Below are 8,177 nucleotides of genomic sequence, written 5' to 3'. Positions count from 1 at the left end.
GCAAATATCTAATAAAAAAGTCAATTCTTTTGAGCCATCCGCCTCAAGTGTAAGTCACGTCTCAAGTCATGAATACTATGTCAAAGTCAAGTTTATTATTTTATTCAATGTTAAGCCGGATATACACCGTGCAATTTTTGGCTGTCCCAGATGAAGGTGACCAACATGAAAGAAATGTGCCTATGTCTTTGGTTGTGGCTCTAAAATGGTGGTCCTACGTACAGTGAGAAAGGTTCAAGGATGGTTGCTGTCACAGTCTTGTAATCAAAGACAGTCTGGGATAAAATTCAGACAGTGTCAGAAACGTCTACTAATCAACCAATAGAAATGCAGCATGAAATGACACACTGGCGCTAAACCCAAATAAACAGACAGACAGATAGCAGCTCGCCATGTGTGAAATGTGCCTTGCTTGTGTATCCTCCAGCTTTTATCATGATCGTGTAAGCAGGGCGGAAATCCCGGGGGGGACAGGGGGGACATGACCCTCTCTAAAGTAAAGCTGTACCCCCTTAGACTAATTTAAGACATAATTAATAATTTTTGAACAATGCTGTAGTATTTATTGAAAGCACAATGTAAGCGGTGCTCATTATAATCGTGCAATTATGTGCTATTTAAATCTTCAAACCTGCCCCCCCTCCCATTCCTAGTAGTGGTATATCCCACACTCTTTCCAACGGGTGGGGCTAGCAGCCGTTAGTACTTGGCAGCAGTAGCAACGTGTGGCTCGACCCACTGCCCACATCGCACATCGGGTAAGATGTTCACTCACATAGACACAGTTTAACTTACACAAGTTTCAACACATCCCATTTACTGTTACAACAAGCCCCAGGCCCAGAATGATAATATAAACTGTCTGCAACATTTCTCCTGCATTGTTCAAAAGCCAGAGTTTAGTAATAGTCAGAGAGGACAGGAGAGAAAGAAGAGGGAGAGGACAGGACAAGAGCAGTCAGTGGCGGAGCGGCTCGTATGGGTACCTGTCTGTAAGCTCTCCACCTGTCAGTGAGACAAACATGAAAGACGTGCAGTTTAACAGACGCGGAGCGGTCATTATGCGTGACTATTACGCATGGTTGTGAGGTGCGCAGCGGCAGATCTCACAGCACACTTTTTATAAACCAGTTTACCAGTTTAATTGCAGGAAATGTTTAGTTGTTAAGCCATTTCTCATAAGTATAGACATTCACTGTATATCCACTTTTCTACATGTGGCTGCTGCTGACTCTCTCCTTATCAAGAACTTGCAATGCTGAGATAAATGCCCAAAAGTAAAGTCCAAAAAAAGTAATTTATAAGAACAGGTCAATAAAACAGGTTTCAAAATTCAAAATACCTTGTAAACAAACGAAATATTCAGTATTATACATTTTCTTTACTTTTCTTTCAAACATTTTTTAAAGTTATGATCTCACTGCAGCCAGCCAGAGACGAAGGATCCATTCCACACACCTGAGCCAGAGAAAAAAGAGGGAGAGAAGGAGAGAGATCGAGTTTCTGTCTTTGATGAATGAAGCCTTATTGTTTTGCTGTTATTAAACAATGAGAGACATATTTTCTCCCTTTACTTAATAGCATAAATATTCACACTACTGCGCACGGGGAGACAGAGACCTGCTCTGCTCCAGACACACTCAGCACCTTGGACAGCACGGCGCACCTGACTGTTGTCGATGTGTACATGTTAATTTGATTTCAATCATTTTGTTTTAAATCTGGACATGTGCAGGTGGACTCAGCCAGTGCTAAGGAAGGTCCTATGCCTGCCTGTTGGAGAGATAGCGAGAAGATTAAAGCATCAAATTACGGTAAAAGATGCTGTACAAAAGACAGACTACCATTTTTTTTCCTTGTCCCCCCCTGGAAATATTCTCTAGAATGTTACTGTTTATTGTCCCCCCCAACTATGAAATGGGATTTTCGCCCCTGCGTGTAAGCATGGAAGGAAATAGTGGCAGAGTTGCAGCTGCCAGGTGAGCAACCTAGCAGCTAGCAAACACACACACACACACACACACACACACTCCACAGTATGTAGTACCCAAAACTTGACGTTATTTAATAATGTGACCCTCTATGTTGTGCATCACAGTTGGAGAGGTAATAACCCGTGCAGCATCCTTGCACATTCAATATGGGAAGCTATCATACGCCGTAGCCTGTGATTCAGTAGGCGCCGTCATTGTGCAGTCTGCATACATCAAACTTAATGTTGTAGCCAAGTTTATTAGATCCAGTGTAGTAAACATATAAGATTGCTTAAATCTCACTCTGTAGGAGGCTTTAGTCAAGCAAGTCTTATGTCCTCAACTTTGTGACTCAAACCTGACTTGAGTCAAGTCATGTGACTTGAGCCACCCACCTCTGTTAACTAGTGAGTTTCAGAGGTGCTGGTAGGGACACCTTGTATCACTTTTTCAGCATCAATCCTCTCATCTAACTCTAAGCAACAAAGTGTATTTCCCAAAATGTTAAACTATATCTTTGAGACTTATACATCAGTGTCCTAAACAATCTACAAGAGTCCCATTCAGAGAAACGATGAGTACTATTGATAAAATAGTTCTACTGATATCAAAAGTTAGAAAACCAGAGACTTGAATCTGTAATGCTATCTGCAAAGACATACTTGGCTGACTGTGAGGCTGACTATCAGGAGCTATTCAAGTTATGCAGCACTGACAAAAGTGACCTCTGGAGAACCAGCCTGAGAGTGATTTAGCAGCCAGGACTGCATTTTTTGTGTTTTATGAATAGACGTGTTTATGTATGCAGCAGATCAGTGAATAGTTGTCCCTCCTTTTTTCACTCCACTCATAGATTTATTAGAACTACAGTGGACGTACTGACCATTGCACAAAGTTTTACTGAGCCAGAGTCAGATTGATGTTGGTTATGACGACAGTTTAAGACTTAAATGTAAGGTAAGGTAAACTTTAATGTCTCTGATGGGCAATTTGAGAGACAGACAGTAGTCATGTGTACAACAAAACAGACAATACCATTCAAACACATAGAATCCAGTATCGCACACTGTCAGGGGTAAATTATGGACAACTAGTGGTCACTGCTGGTTAGATAAGCAATGGCGGACGACAAAAGGATGATCTGTAATGCTTGGTGCTAGATTTAGGGAGGCAAAACCTACGCCCTGCTGGAAACATCGGAAACCCAACATGGAGGGGATGTTGAGAGTCTCAAACAATAGACCGAGTGTTAGAGGTGACCCTCTCTTCAGATGCTGTACTGTAGGTATCTGTAAGTAACACCAGTGATCTTACAGCACAACTTGACCAAGAAAGAATGGACTCAATAAAAGCAGCCACAACTTTATCCACACCTGACCTGTGATTTACCTTCAAACACATTCTTCTGCCTTCACTGTAGGTGCACAGCTATGCAGCTGGCTGAACTCACCTCCAATAAAGATTGAGGACAGCAGACAGCCTTTGAGGTTTTTTACTGGAAGCAACTGTGAAACTGTGAAGTATTGGAAAACAATGAAGATTCATAAACAAGAGTTAGACCAGGGGTATTGTAAAAATGACTTAGTACAGAAACAAGGAAACTGGATTCACAGAAGTGTGGACAGGCTGTAAAATATTCTACTGCTTCATCACAACGAACTTGATTTGCAGTAAAGTGATCATAGAAAAACTCAATTAAACTTAATCACAACATCAACATATAATGTGCCAACAGTGGATTTTAGGGAACAGACATGCTGGCTCACTGTCACACTGTCATTACTTACTGGGACACTTGAACATAACTGCAGCGTTGTCAGTGTTTTTCTTGTTATGACAAGTCTAAATGTCTTTGGCTGGAATTTGTGAGGCACCCTTAAATAAAATGGAGGATAAATATAGTGCACTATATAGTGAATAGGGAGGGATTTCATACACAGAGTGGGACTTTTATTACTGTATAAAGTTTGGTGACATCATGTAATTCTCAGTGTAGCTCCACCCAACCGGAGCTGAGGTCTAAACAACAAGAAATGACAACACCTGTGTGGGTGTGCAGGGTCATTAACTGTGTATCAACTGTGAAGTTATAAATTAGACTCCTGACTATGACCAGACATGTTAAATGCCATTAAAACAATAATTTATCCCCCAAATTATCATTTATCAATTACTCACCCTGTGTTGTGCTGAATTTGTGAAGAAAACTTTTTCTTGCATGCTTCCATGACGAACAAAGAATCCAAAAACTGAGAAAGTTCTTGATGAATTGAGGTAAAAGGGTTCCACATTTAATAACAGTAAAACTACACTCACCAGCCATTTTATTAGGTACACTGAATCAACTGCTCGTTAACGCAAATAGCTAATCAGCCAATCACGTGGCAGCAACTCAATGCATTTAGGCATGTAGACATGGTCAAGACGACCTGCTGAAGATCAAACCGAGCATCAGAATGGGGAAGAAAGGTGATTTAAGTGACGTTAAAGATGGCATGATTGTTGGTGCCAGACAGACTGGTCTGAGTCTCTGGGTGAAAATGCCTTGTTGATGCCAGAGGTCAGAGGAGAATGGCCAGACTGGTTCAAGATGATAGAAAGGCACAAGTAACTCAAATAACCACTTGTTACAACCAAGGTCTGCAGAAGACCATCTCTGAACCAACAACACGTCAAACCTTGAAGCAGATGGGCTACAGCAGCAGAAGACCACACCAGGTGCCACTCCTGTCAGCTAACAACAGGAAGCTGAGGCTACAGTTCACACAGGCTCACCAAAACTGGACAATAGAAGATTGGAAAAACCTTGCCTGGTCTGATGAGTCTCGGTTTCTGCTGCCACATTCAGATGGTAGGGTCAGAATTTGGTGTAAACAACATGAAAGCATGGATCCATCCTGCCTTGTATCAACGGTTCAGGCTGGTAGTGGTGGTGTAATGGTGTGGGGGATATTTTCTTGGCACACTTTGGGCCCCTTAGTACCAACTGAGCATGGTTTAAACACCACAGCCTACCTGAGTATTGTTGCTGACCGTGTCCATCCCTTTATGACCACAGTGTACCCATCTTCTGATGGCTACTTCCAGCAGGATAACGCACCATGTCACAAAGCTCAAATCATCTCAAACTGGTTTCTTGAACATGACAATGAGTTCACTGTACTCCAATGGCCTCCACAGTCACCAGATCTCAATCCAATAGAGCACCTTTGGGATGTGGTGGAACAAGAGATTCACATCACGGATGTGCAGCTGACAAATCTGCAGCAGCTGTGTGATGCTATCATGTCATATATCCTCCTGAGACCCGGAAGAAAAAAGGTTTTGATATTTAGATTTTTTTTAGATAGTTTAAGTATTGTAGTTGAAAGAAACATGTTACAGAAAAAAAAAAAAAAAAAAAAAATATCATGAATGTTATTTATTTATTTTTTATCAAATGTCCCTTACAGTGGACATCGGGTCTTGCTTGGTGTAAAATTTTTTCTAACAGATAAATTACATTTCTTTTCATTTCTTGAACACTTAAAACAGATTAATCCCAATTTCTTCATTTAAAACAGTTAAATGCATTCAATAAAAAATGTTCACAAAAAAAACAGTTAGATGAAGGAAACACATCTGAACACTAAAACATCATTTTAAGAAGTAACATCTCACTGTGGAGCTTTTTAAGTAAACTACATTCTGCACACTTGATAGTCACCTAAAGCTGGGTTTAGGTCACATCACACACAGCACTAACAACAGATCAATCAATTTCAATCAATTTTATTTATAAAGCCCAATATCACAAATCACAATTTGCCTCACAGGGCTTTACAGCATACGACATCCCTCTGTCCTTAGGACCCTCGCAGCGGATAAGGAAAAACTCCCCCAAAAAAACCCTTTAACGGGGGAAAAAAATGGTAGAAACAGATCATGCATGGAATAACAGGAAGCATTTTTTTGTCTTTGAAACACACAAAAACATGTTACATCTGATACACTTCATAATTTCGGAAGTATGGAAATTGGTTAAAAACAGACGTTAGCAGTCCCGCTGTCCCCTACAAAGGACATTGAATAAAAGTTGTGTTTTGACAGGGTTACAAATATTGTACATTTCTGAAATCTTACTAAATTGAAGTTAAGACTTTTATATTGAAGAAAAAATTTGATTATTAGCAACAGAAACATGATATCTGCAAAAAATTGATCACTTTCCTCCCTTGATGCCATAAAATGTGGAAGCTGTGATTCCTGCCATTTTGAAAAGAGAGTGCATGTGCTCTGTTAGCCACACCCCCACAACTGTGGCATCATTAGAAAGCCCAGGATGTCCTCTTGACAGTACAGTGGGACTCAAATAGATTGCATAAATGATGTTTAACTTAGAGGTCTCAGACTCATGTCCCCCACAGAGGACAAAAATGAATTGCCGGGCCTTAGGAGGACCAACATCTCTGAGGAATGTTTTCAGCACCTTGTTGAATCTATGCCACAAAGAATTGAGGCAGTTCTGAAGGCAAAATGGGTCCAGCAAAGTACTAGCAAGGTGTACCTAACTTAGGGGTGAAATATTCCTTTAAGATGAAGTGGAAATGTGAATTCATTTTACTTAAAAGGGATATCATACATTGTACGTTTGCTTTTATGCCTTCAGTGCTTTCAGCAACATTTTTGGGCAGCTATCCACAGCCATTAAAGGAGAAAGCACTGAACTGTCTCTCAGAGGATTTATTCCTAGTGATCAAAAGAATGAGGGAAGTAGACACAAACAACCAAAACATGGCTTCACATCTTTGACAAAAGGAGTTGAGCTGGGTTTGAGGTGACTGTTACACCCGGTAAAGATGCTCCCAGATGTGTCCATACAAATATATTTTGGTCACCATTAGTTAGTTATGGAAAAACGGGAGGAATTTGCTGAGAACAGCGCATCTGTGCTTTGCTGCTTTCCTGTCTGGCAGTGCAGGAAATCTGCATACAGCTCGAATGTGGATGGATTAAAATAAGGCTGAACAATGTGAAATTATTTACTTTCTTTATAACTCTGAACAGTTTGGAGTAAATAGTTTCCATTTTGGGCAACATGTGTTTAAACTCTCTCGAAATGAAAAAAATGAGATTATGCAACTAGCGACAAGGGCAGACGAGTCAGCTGACTCTTCTTCCACTCAGATGTACTAAAATAAATCTTAATATATCTTTTCCATGTGCTTTCCTTAGTTTGCTCTTCATTTGGAAATGCTTTTACAGATGCATGCAGACGGACTTGCAGTCCTGTGGGCAGTGAGCTAATGGGGGTGTGTCTGAGAAAACTGCCAGAGGCAGAGGCAGTCGGATTCAAGGCAGACAATAAAATCAAAATCCAACTATGATGCCATGGAGATCTGGAAGAGGTATTTACACAGCTCTAGGCCACTTTAAAGTATTTTTTTTAATCCTTCTTTTTTCCTGTTTCCAGCTTTGTGTTGGCAGTTTGTCTTTTTTACTGTTTGTTAGGATGAACTTATAACACAATATTAAATTTTCCCATCTCCAAAGGGACAAAATGCAAAACATGAATGATCAAATCAATCTTTCTTGAGCTCCCTTTACTAAAAAAACAACCTCAAATAAATCGCAGGAATATGTTTAACTTCCAAGAGGAAAATATGCTTAGCAGTGGCCTCAACTTGGCTAGTGTCACAGTCTACCTTGGCTTCACAAACAATGGCAATCACTGACGTCGCACAGCTCATCCGCTCCACAGTGAAGCAAGTTTACAAACTACAGCGAAGCTTATGCACAGTCTTGAACTGATTTACAGGAAAGCCTCAGACTTATCTATTTCCATTCACGTATACAAACTCTGACATGTTTACTGTGATGAAATCGGCTCGCAACCTGGCTCGCTCTCTCCTTTTTCCATGTGCTCTTCATCTCTTAGTAAATCTAAGCTCACATGACGTTTTAAGGAAAAAAACAAGCAGCTCATCTTTCACACGAGCTCGACTTACCCTTTTGTTGCTCAAGTAGATAGAGCTTTGAGCTGTACCTTGTATGTTTTTGTGCTGGTTTATTGGAGGCTCAGTCAGTCACCTGTGTTTATAGTGTTTTTTCCATTTTACCTCTGCATTTTGTTTAATCTGTATAATCTTGTATGAATAAAATGGAAAATAAACTAAAAGCTTTCCTGGAACGACTACACCTGGGGCCTCCCTGCGTCACATTCAA

The sequence above is a fragment of the Epinephelus lanceolatus genome, chromosome 19 (assembly GCF_041903045.1).
Source record: "Epinephelus lanceolatus isolate andai-2023 chromosome 19, ASM4190304v1, whole genome shotgun sequence".
In the NCBI taxonomy this organism is placed as follows: Eukaryota; Metazoa; Chordata; class Actinopteri; order Perciformes; family Serranidae; genus Epinephelus; species Epinephelus lanceolatus.
This window is presented reverse-complemented; position numbering follows the sequence as displayed.